Below are 7,552 nucleotides of genomic sequence, written 5' to 3' on the forward strand. Positions count from 1 at the left end.
GTAAACGATTCTGATACATTTCTTATTAAGTGGCTGTGATCCTACTACAACGAGCCCAATGGAGCTTTAGCACCAGGAGCATAAGACCTGCCACACTTCCACTGTAAGGACAGAATGAAGCCTGATCATTAGATTAGGTAAAGGTATCCCCTGTGCAAGCACCGAGTCATGTCTGACCCTTGGGGTGACGCCCTCTAGCGTTTTCATGGCAGACTCAATACGGGGTGGTTTGCCAGTGCCTTCCCCAGTCATGACCATTTACCCCCCAGCAAGCTGGGTACTCATTAGATTATTCACCCATAAATAATAACAACACTTCAGGTCAACAATACCTTCTTTTCTTTCCACAGAGAAATTCTATTATATCCCTACTGGAAGTGAACACTAGAGGACAGCAAAGGGATAGAACATCTGTGTTTCACTGAAACCTCTTAACACTGGTTGGCTGAGCTGGTTCTATACTATGGAATTAGGTTTGTTCCTCACAAATATTGCTTATTTTAGACCTATCTATTTATCTATTTATATTTAACACATTAGCTACCTTTCTTCCTTGCAGAGCTCAAGGTGGCTTGCAGTGTAAAAAAAAAACACACGTGTGAAGTGCCATCAAGTGGCCACCCGATGAACAGATTAAAACCATAAAAAACAAAATTTACAAACACAATTCAGTACTGCTAATAAGCTTACCCAAATATAGTTTGAACTAAAAAATTTTCACAGTCAGAGTAGTTCAGCAGTGGAATAGGCTGCCTAAGGAGGTGGTGAGCTCCACCTCACTGGCAGTCTTCAAACAAAGGTTGGATACACACTTTTCTTGGATGCTTTAGGATGCTTAGGGCTAATCCTGCGTTGGGCAGGGGGCTGGACTAGATGGCCTGTATGGCCCCTTCCAACTTTATGATTCTATGATTCTATGATAAGCAGTGTAAAGATTGCCCTCTAAAGATTGAAAGTGAGAAGGCCAAGTGTGCCTCTCTGCTGAGGTTGGTCCAGTGTGGTGAAGTGGTTAGGAGTGTGGATTTCTAATCTGGCGAGCCGGGTTTGATTCCCCACTCCTTCTCCACATGCAGCCAGCTGGGTGACCTTGGGCTCCTCACAGCTGTGATAAAGCTGTTCTGACCGAGCAGGAATATCAGGGCTCTCTCAGCCTCACCCACCTCACAGGGTGTCTGTTGTGGGGAGAGGAATGGGAAGTCGACTATAAGCTGCTTTGAGACTCCTTCGGGTAGAGAAAAGCGGCATATAAGAACCAACTCTTCTTCTTCATAATGGTGGGGCTGCTGCTGAATAATCCCTCTCTCACGTAATCATCAAATGAGCTTCTTTAATTGAGGGGGCAGTTAGGAGGGCTGCCAGGCAGGAACATATGAGAGAAGATGGCCTCTCAGATATTCCAGTCCCATGTAGGGCTTTAAAGCCCAAAACTGTTGGACTATGCAAGATTTGCAGCGTACACAGCTGAGCAGAATAGAAAAGGTGTCCTGTGGGGGGCATTGGAGGAGATGTATTTTTAGCATCGATAAGATAGGAACATCCTGGTGATTTTCAAATTATCTCCTCCAATGTCCCTATTGACTCATTCGCTGGCAGGGGCTCATGGGAATTGTAGTCTATGGACATCTGGAGGACCGCAGGTTGACTACCCCTGCTCTAAGAGTAGCCCCAACTAGACCACATTGCAACAGTGCCGTATAGGAGACAATCTTCTGTCCTCCACCACAGGTGGGAAGACATAGAATCTCCTCATCCTTCCATGCCCTGCAGCATTCTTCAATGGCCAAGTTCTTCTCTAAACTAGTGTTGGCATCCATGAGTCAGATATCTAGTTTGGCACTAAGAAATTGTTACCTTACTGTGCCACATGTTCCTTGTTTTGGAACACCTCAGATGGCTACCCAGCATGGACTGTTTGGTTGTTCAGGGAACTACAGAATTTTCAAGCCAGATTCTGGGGGGGGGGGGGGGGGAGAATGATTTAGTTTGGCTGGGATTATAATTTTGCACAGGGTTAAGCTGAGGCCTGGGAAGAAAACATAGAAAAGCTAATAAAGAACCCAGAAGAAAAGAAGCAGAAACTAAGGTGTTCAGTGAATCACATGACAAACAACAATATTCTTCACAGAAATTGACTTTAGCATAAAGGATGAGAATTTCGTGGCAGGTGGTAAAGCAATCCTCACAGAAGGTGTTGTTCTTAAACAGTAACACCCACAAATGGGATATGTATTACTTGTGGAAGACAATATAGACATCCCAGATCCAGAATGCAGCCTTTATCAGACGAGCACCTCGCTAGCATTGGCCTTATGGTGCTGCTTCAAGTAGGATAATTGAAGAAAGAGGAAGGAAACAATAAGTAGAGGAACTACAAGTGAAAGCCTATACAAATTCATCTGTCAATATGAACAGGCTAGAATCGCCACATAAGCCCTGCAACAAGTGTGTTCACTAATGGCACACACATTTAGGACATAGAAACCTAGAAGCTGTAAATGAGCTTGAAGAATGAAATTTTACAAAGGACACAGCAATGTCATCTCGCCGCATACAAGGATTGGTCAACAGTATTGCTACAAACTCATAGGAGCCTTTATTAAACAAAAATGTCAAGTGTGAAGCTTTTGTTTCTTGAAATCTCCTCCATCTAGGTTTGTACACTTCTGAAGCTGGTGTTTCCACCTTTCTAACCCAGCCTTGCTCAACTTTTTTGCCACTGAGAAACCCCAGAAATATTCTTCAGGCTTTGAAAACCCCCAGAAGTGGTATGATCTTGCAGAATATGGTTGGGAAGCATAGCTGTGTCCATGCCCACCTGGGGCCCCTCCCCTTCCCACCCCCTCCAGGCCCATCATTTTATGAGGGGGGGGGGGAGAGATTTGACATGACCATATTTGGTCATATCATCACCCAATAAACATTTAACAAATTTTAAAAACGTATTTAAAAATTCAGTAACTCCCACACATTCAGGAAGCTATTGAGAAACCCCAGCGTTTCAAGACACCCTGTTCTAACCCTTCCCCAAATAATTCTGTGCTCTTTGATTTATCCCACATCAAAATGGTAGTTTTGGCATCCTTGAGGGCCTCAAAGTGTGTTCCTTTTAAACGTTTTTTTAAAGTCTGGAGAACAAAAGGAACTCTGGGGCAAGGCTATAGGGAAGATGGGCTCAGCTTTCCCAATGAAACTCTCACAGCAGAGCCCTAACTACCCTCGAAGAAGGGGCAGGTGCATTGTCATGATGAGAAAAACCTCCTTGGCACATCCCTCCTGTCCTTTTTCACAGAATCACAGAATCATAGAGTTGTAAGGGGCCATCTAGTCCACCCCCTGCTCAACGCAGGATCAGCCCAAAGCATCCTAAAGCATCCAAGAAAAGTGTGTCTCCAACCTTTGCTTGAAGACTGCCAGTGAGGGGGAGCTCACCACCTCCTTAGGCAGCCTATTCCACCGCTGAACTACTCTGACTGTGAAATTTTTTTCCTGATATCTAGCCTATATCGTTGTACTTGTAGTTTAAACCCATTACTGCGTGTCCTCTCCTCTGCAGCCAGCGGGAACAGCATCCTGCCCTCCTCCAAGTGGCAACCTTTCAAATACTTTTTCTCACCAATGCAATTTTCATTTTTTTTAAAGCACCCTAATGAGATGAAGACAACTGTATTACGGATAGGACTTGTCTGCAGCCACCCACTGATCACAGAGTCGTGTTTGAACACATAGTTTGGAATAAACCTGCACATGTATGAACTGGAACCTTAGTAGAAACACTTTTTGACTTACCCTCCTAGGAGGTGTAGCAAAGCTAAAGCAACATGTCTTCTGCTTCCCAAAAGCAGCCAAAATAGAATAAGAAATTATCCACAGTGACATATATGAATATATAAGGAATTTCACACCAAGGTCCTCCCATTTCAGACTTGGGCATGAGCTGAAGGCAAGAGTCAAAGGGCCCTTGGCCCCTGGCCCTTAGCCTGTGGCTCTGTAGGCACACGCCAGCAAAATCACCACCAGCTTGGGACATGTTTGTGGTTTCTGAAGTTTGTATTGGGAGGAACTGTTGGATCTATGTTTTTGTAAATTGCATTTTTAAGTTTATTTCATAAGCTAAATAAATAAACAAGTGAGAACAAATATTTGGTGATGTATCAAATACTATCCCAGGGACCCTTCGCTAGTGTACTCAAGGGTCTGCTTTCTGCTCACTGCCAAAAGCTGTGGTGAGCAGAAAGCAGGGGATAAAATGGCTGGGAGGCATTTCACCTTCAGATTTCTGCTCCCTGCTAAAAGCCATGGAAATTAGAAAGCAGGGGGTGAAATGCCTCCGAGTCATTTCACCCTCTGCTTTCTGCTCCCTGTGTTTTTTTTTATCCCCAACACTTTTAGCAGGGAGCAGAAAGAAGGGGTTTAACTTTAAATGGCTCACAAACTGATACAAACTGGCTCAGTTCTCAAACTGGCCTATTGATTTGTGGTTCAGTTATGAACCACGAACTGGACCACAAAAATGCAGTAGGTGCCAATTTCTATTAACCATACTTTAGCAAATCACTCTCACCAAATTGTCCCATTAGTACAACTGAATATCTTCATATTTTGTGCTATAACTCCTGAGATTTTAATTCCTTAGCCAAATTGTGTCTTGATTATGAGTGTTTGAATGCCTAAATCTTGGTATTGTGACAGAACAAGCAATACTAATCTTTGAAGATAATAAAATTGTCTCAAATTGAAAGGACCAGCATCTGGACCTAATATATTGGCATCAAATCCCACCCCTTAAGAAACATGCAAGAACAATGAATTATTGATTTTTAGGCCTGATATACTTACCAAGGTTACCAAGCCACTGAAATAGCAAGCAAAAATGAATATTGTGGAATACCACACATGATGCTGAGAAGGGCTGTTGGAGATGTGACATCATGTGCAGAACTAGATCAATGCATGTTGACCAGAAAGATGAATGGGCTATTTCTCCTGTTAAATGGAGGTGTGACTTCACATGTTTGAAAGTTGAGATTTTTTTACTTATTTTCCTGGCACTATGCAAATCTCTAGCTAACTTTCTGCTCTTAAGCAAGAGCTTGTGCTATTTTCCCTTCTTGCATTTTTCTTCTTTAGTTGATGCCATAATAGCTTTTGAAAAGTAAACGGGAGTGGAGCACAACTGCAACTGTGTTGGGAAGTCTGCACATGACCTTCCAGCCTGAATGCCAGCCAAGGTCATGTCCACATGGCCATTCTCAGGCGCTTGCAAAAGTGCTGATCAGCGCTCCAGAGTCGGAAGCAGAGAGACAGCTAACCAAAGTCACACTCTTCCAGGTCCACTGTAGTCCATTAGAAGGAGATCACTCAGTTGAGGATTGCACAGGCAGTTAGTCTTCCCCTCGCCCCCAACACATGGTCTCTTCTGTTTCCCTAGTGTCTAAGGAGTACTACTGCATATCTCTAAGAGATGGTGCACGCTCACTCTGGTTATTTATTTGTTTGTTTGTTTGTTTATTTATTGTATTTATATATACAGCCCTCCCCGAAGGCTCAGGGCGGTTTACATGAAACAAGAAAATGATACGGGTAACATCATTTATAGTAACAAGGTGATAACAACAATAACATTAACATAATAATAACAATAACATTAAAGAACAGTGGAAACTGCAAAGAGCCTCTGCTCGACTCTTACTGAGACCCAGTGGGTTGGGCAGATTTGTAGCAGTCGTAGTAGGAGGATGGGGGGCTTAGGGGCCAATGGGAAGAAATGGTTTAGGTCGATCTCAACCAAATGCCTGGCAGAATACATATAGACTTGGCCACGGTCGCTTGATCCTGTTCTCACAAACTTACTACACAGCCCAGCATTCTAAAATAGCATAACTTTTATCACTAAAGAACATGTTTGGTAAAAATATTTTACTTGATGGATTTGACATGAATTTCAGAGTTACTATTAAATATACGAGCATGAGGAACCTTATTTATGAATTCAAACTTATTGATTCTAAATAAATCATTCACTCTTTTATGATATCCATTTGCTTTCTGCAGTCTCACTCCTTGCGATGTACCTTCCAGAAAGGTGGAGGAGAAAGGCTTGAGTTAAATAAATATTCATTCATGTTAAAACTATCCGGGTGCTGTAGAAGCACGATGTGATGACGGAGACGTCCATCTCTTTTATACACATCGGAGAGCTCTCTAAGATTTGATGCTAGGGGCATGAATGAATCACTGAGTGGTAAGAGTGAGTCAGTGAATAGGTTGTCAGAGATTTTGTAATGCCATGAGGCACAAGTGCTGAGAGACGATTTTATTCTAGCTTTTAGGCAAGCACGCCCTGGCTGTGGAAACCGGGGCCATCAGGTCGCTATTATCCCTCCCACATGCACACCCACTCCCAGGGCTTTGGTGTGCTCAAAGGGCTTCTTCACATGCATTAACCCACTGAGCTTAACAAACGTAACACCAGGTGCATCAGAATCCAAAACTCACCCCCTAGACCAAATGTGGGTTGCACGGCTGGGACTATCATAGTTTTATTTCACATTTGGTTTAAAAAAAAAAAAGTAGAAAGATGGGCATAGACAACACACACACACATTTCAAGTGGGATTCCAAGCTACTGTATAAAGGCTAAATATGTAGACACTCCAATTGTCGAGGATAATTGAAACAGTAAAAGCGTATCACTGAAGTCCAGCTTCTACTAAACAATGTAGGTAGATAAAAGACAAGTCTAAACTCATCTAACTCTCTCCCAGCGGATTGATTATACTTTTGACATCCTGTTGGAAGCTGTCCGTTTTGTAATGCCTCTCCCCAAGCCCGATCCCACTTTCCTCCTGTTAGTATAAATTGTATTTGACTAATAGATGGACACTCCATGCATCCGGTATAGGTCTCTCAGGTGCCACCGTATGTTTCCCCCCCATGTGTTCGTATCTAGTGATGTCTAATAGAGAACTCTTAGCCCTTTTGCACGCCACAATCCTGAGCATTCTTTGAGGAGAGCTGTAGCAGGAAATGGGTAGTATTCTTACTTAATGTATATCTAATAGGTATTTCCTAACTTTCCTCCATTACTGAACTCAAGCCTGGACATTTTCCACATGGCAGGCCCCTGACTGGTTTTTGGCTTGGATCTAGCCACTCTGATTTTTCCTTTTTTGGCACAGGAGTTGAGTTCCCTTGCCATTAGCCAATTGGCGGCCAGATTTGCACCAGCCCTGGGATGTGCACATTACTGTCAGGAAGCAGAAATTAAACCCTACCAGGCAAGCTCTGTATGTTGCCCTAGCGGGGGTGTGACACTCTGAGACGCTGCAAAACCCGCATACAGAAAAGGTGCAGCATAGGTACAACTCCTAGGTGCTCTCTCATCCTGACGCTGACCAGACCTGAACCTGCTTAGCTTTGCCTGCTTTAAATTGCATGCCTTTCCACTATAGCTTGAGGTAAGCTTGGCTTGCAGAAGCAGATATATCTGGAGATCTTTCCTTGATGAGGCCTCGCTGTTTCAGGCTCCTGGTGTGGGAGATACGATTCTGGG

This window comes from Paroedura picta, chromosome 1 (genome assembly GCF_049243985.1).
Source record: "Paroedura picta isolate Pp20150507F chromosome 1, Ppicta_v3.0, whole genome shotgun sequence".
Taxonomy (NCBI): domain Eukaryota; kingdom Metazoa; phylum Chordata; class Lepidosauria; order Squamata; family Gekkonidae; genus Paroedura; species Paroedura picta.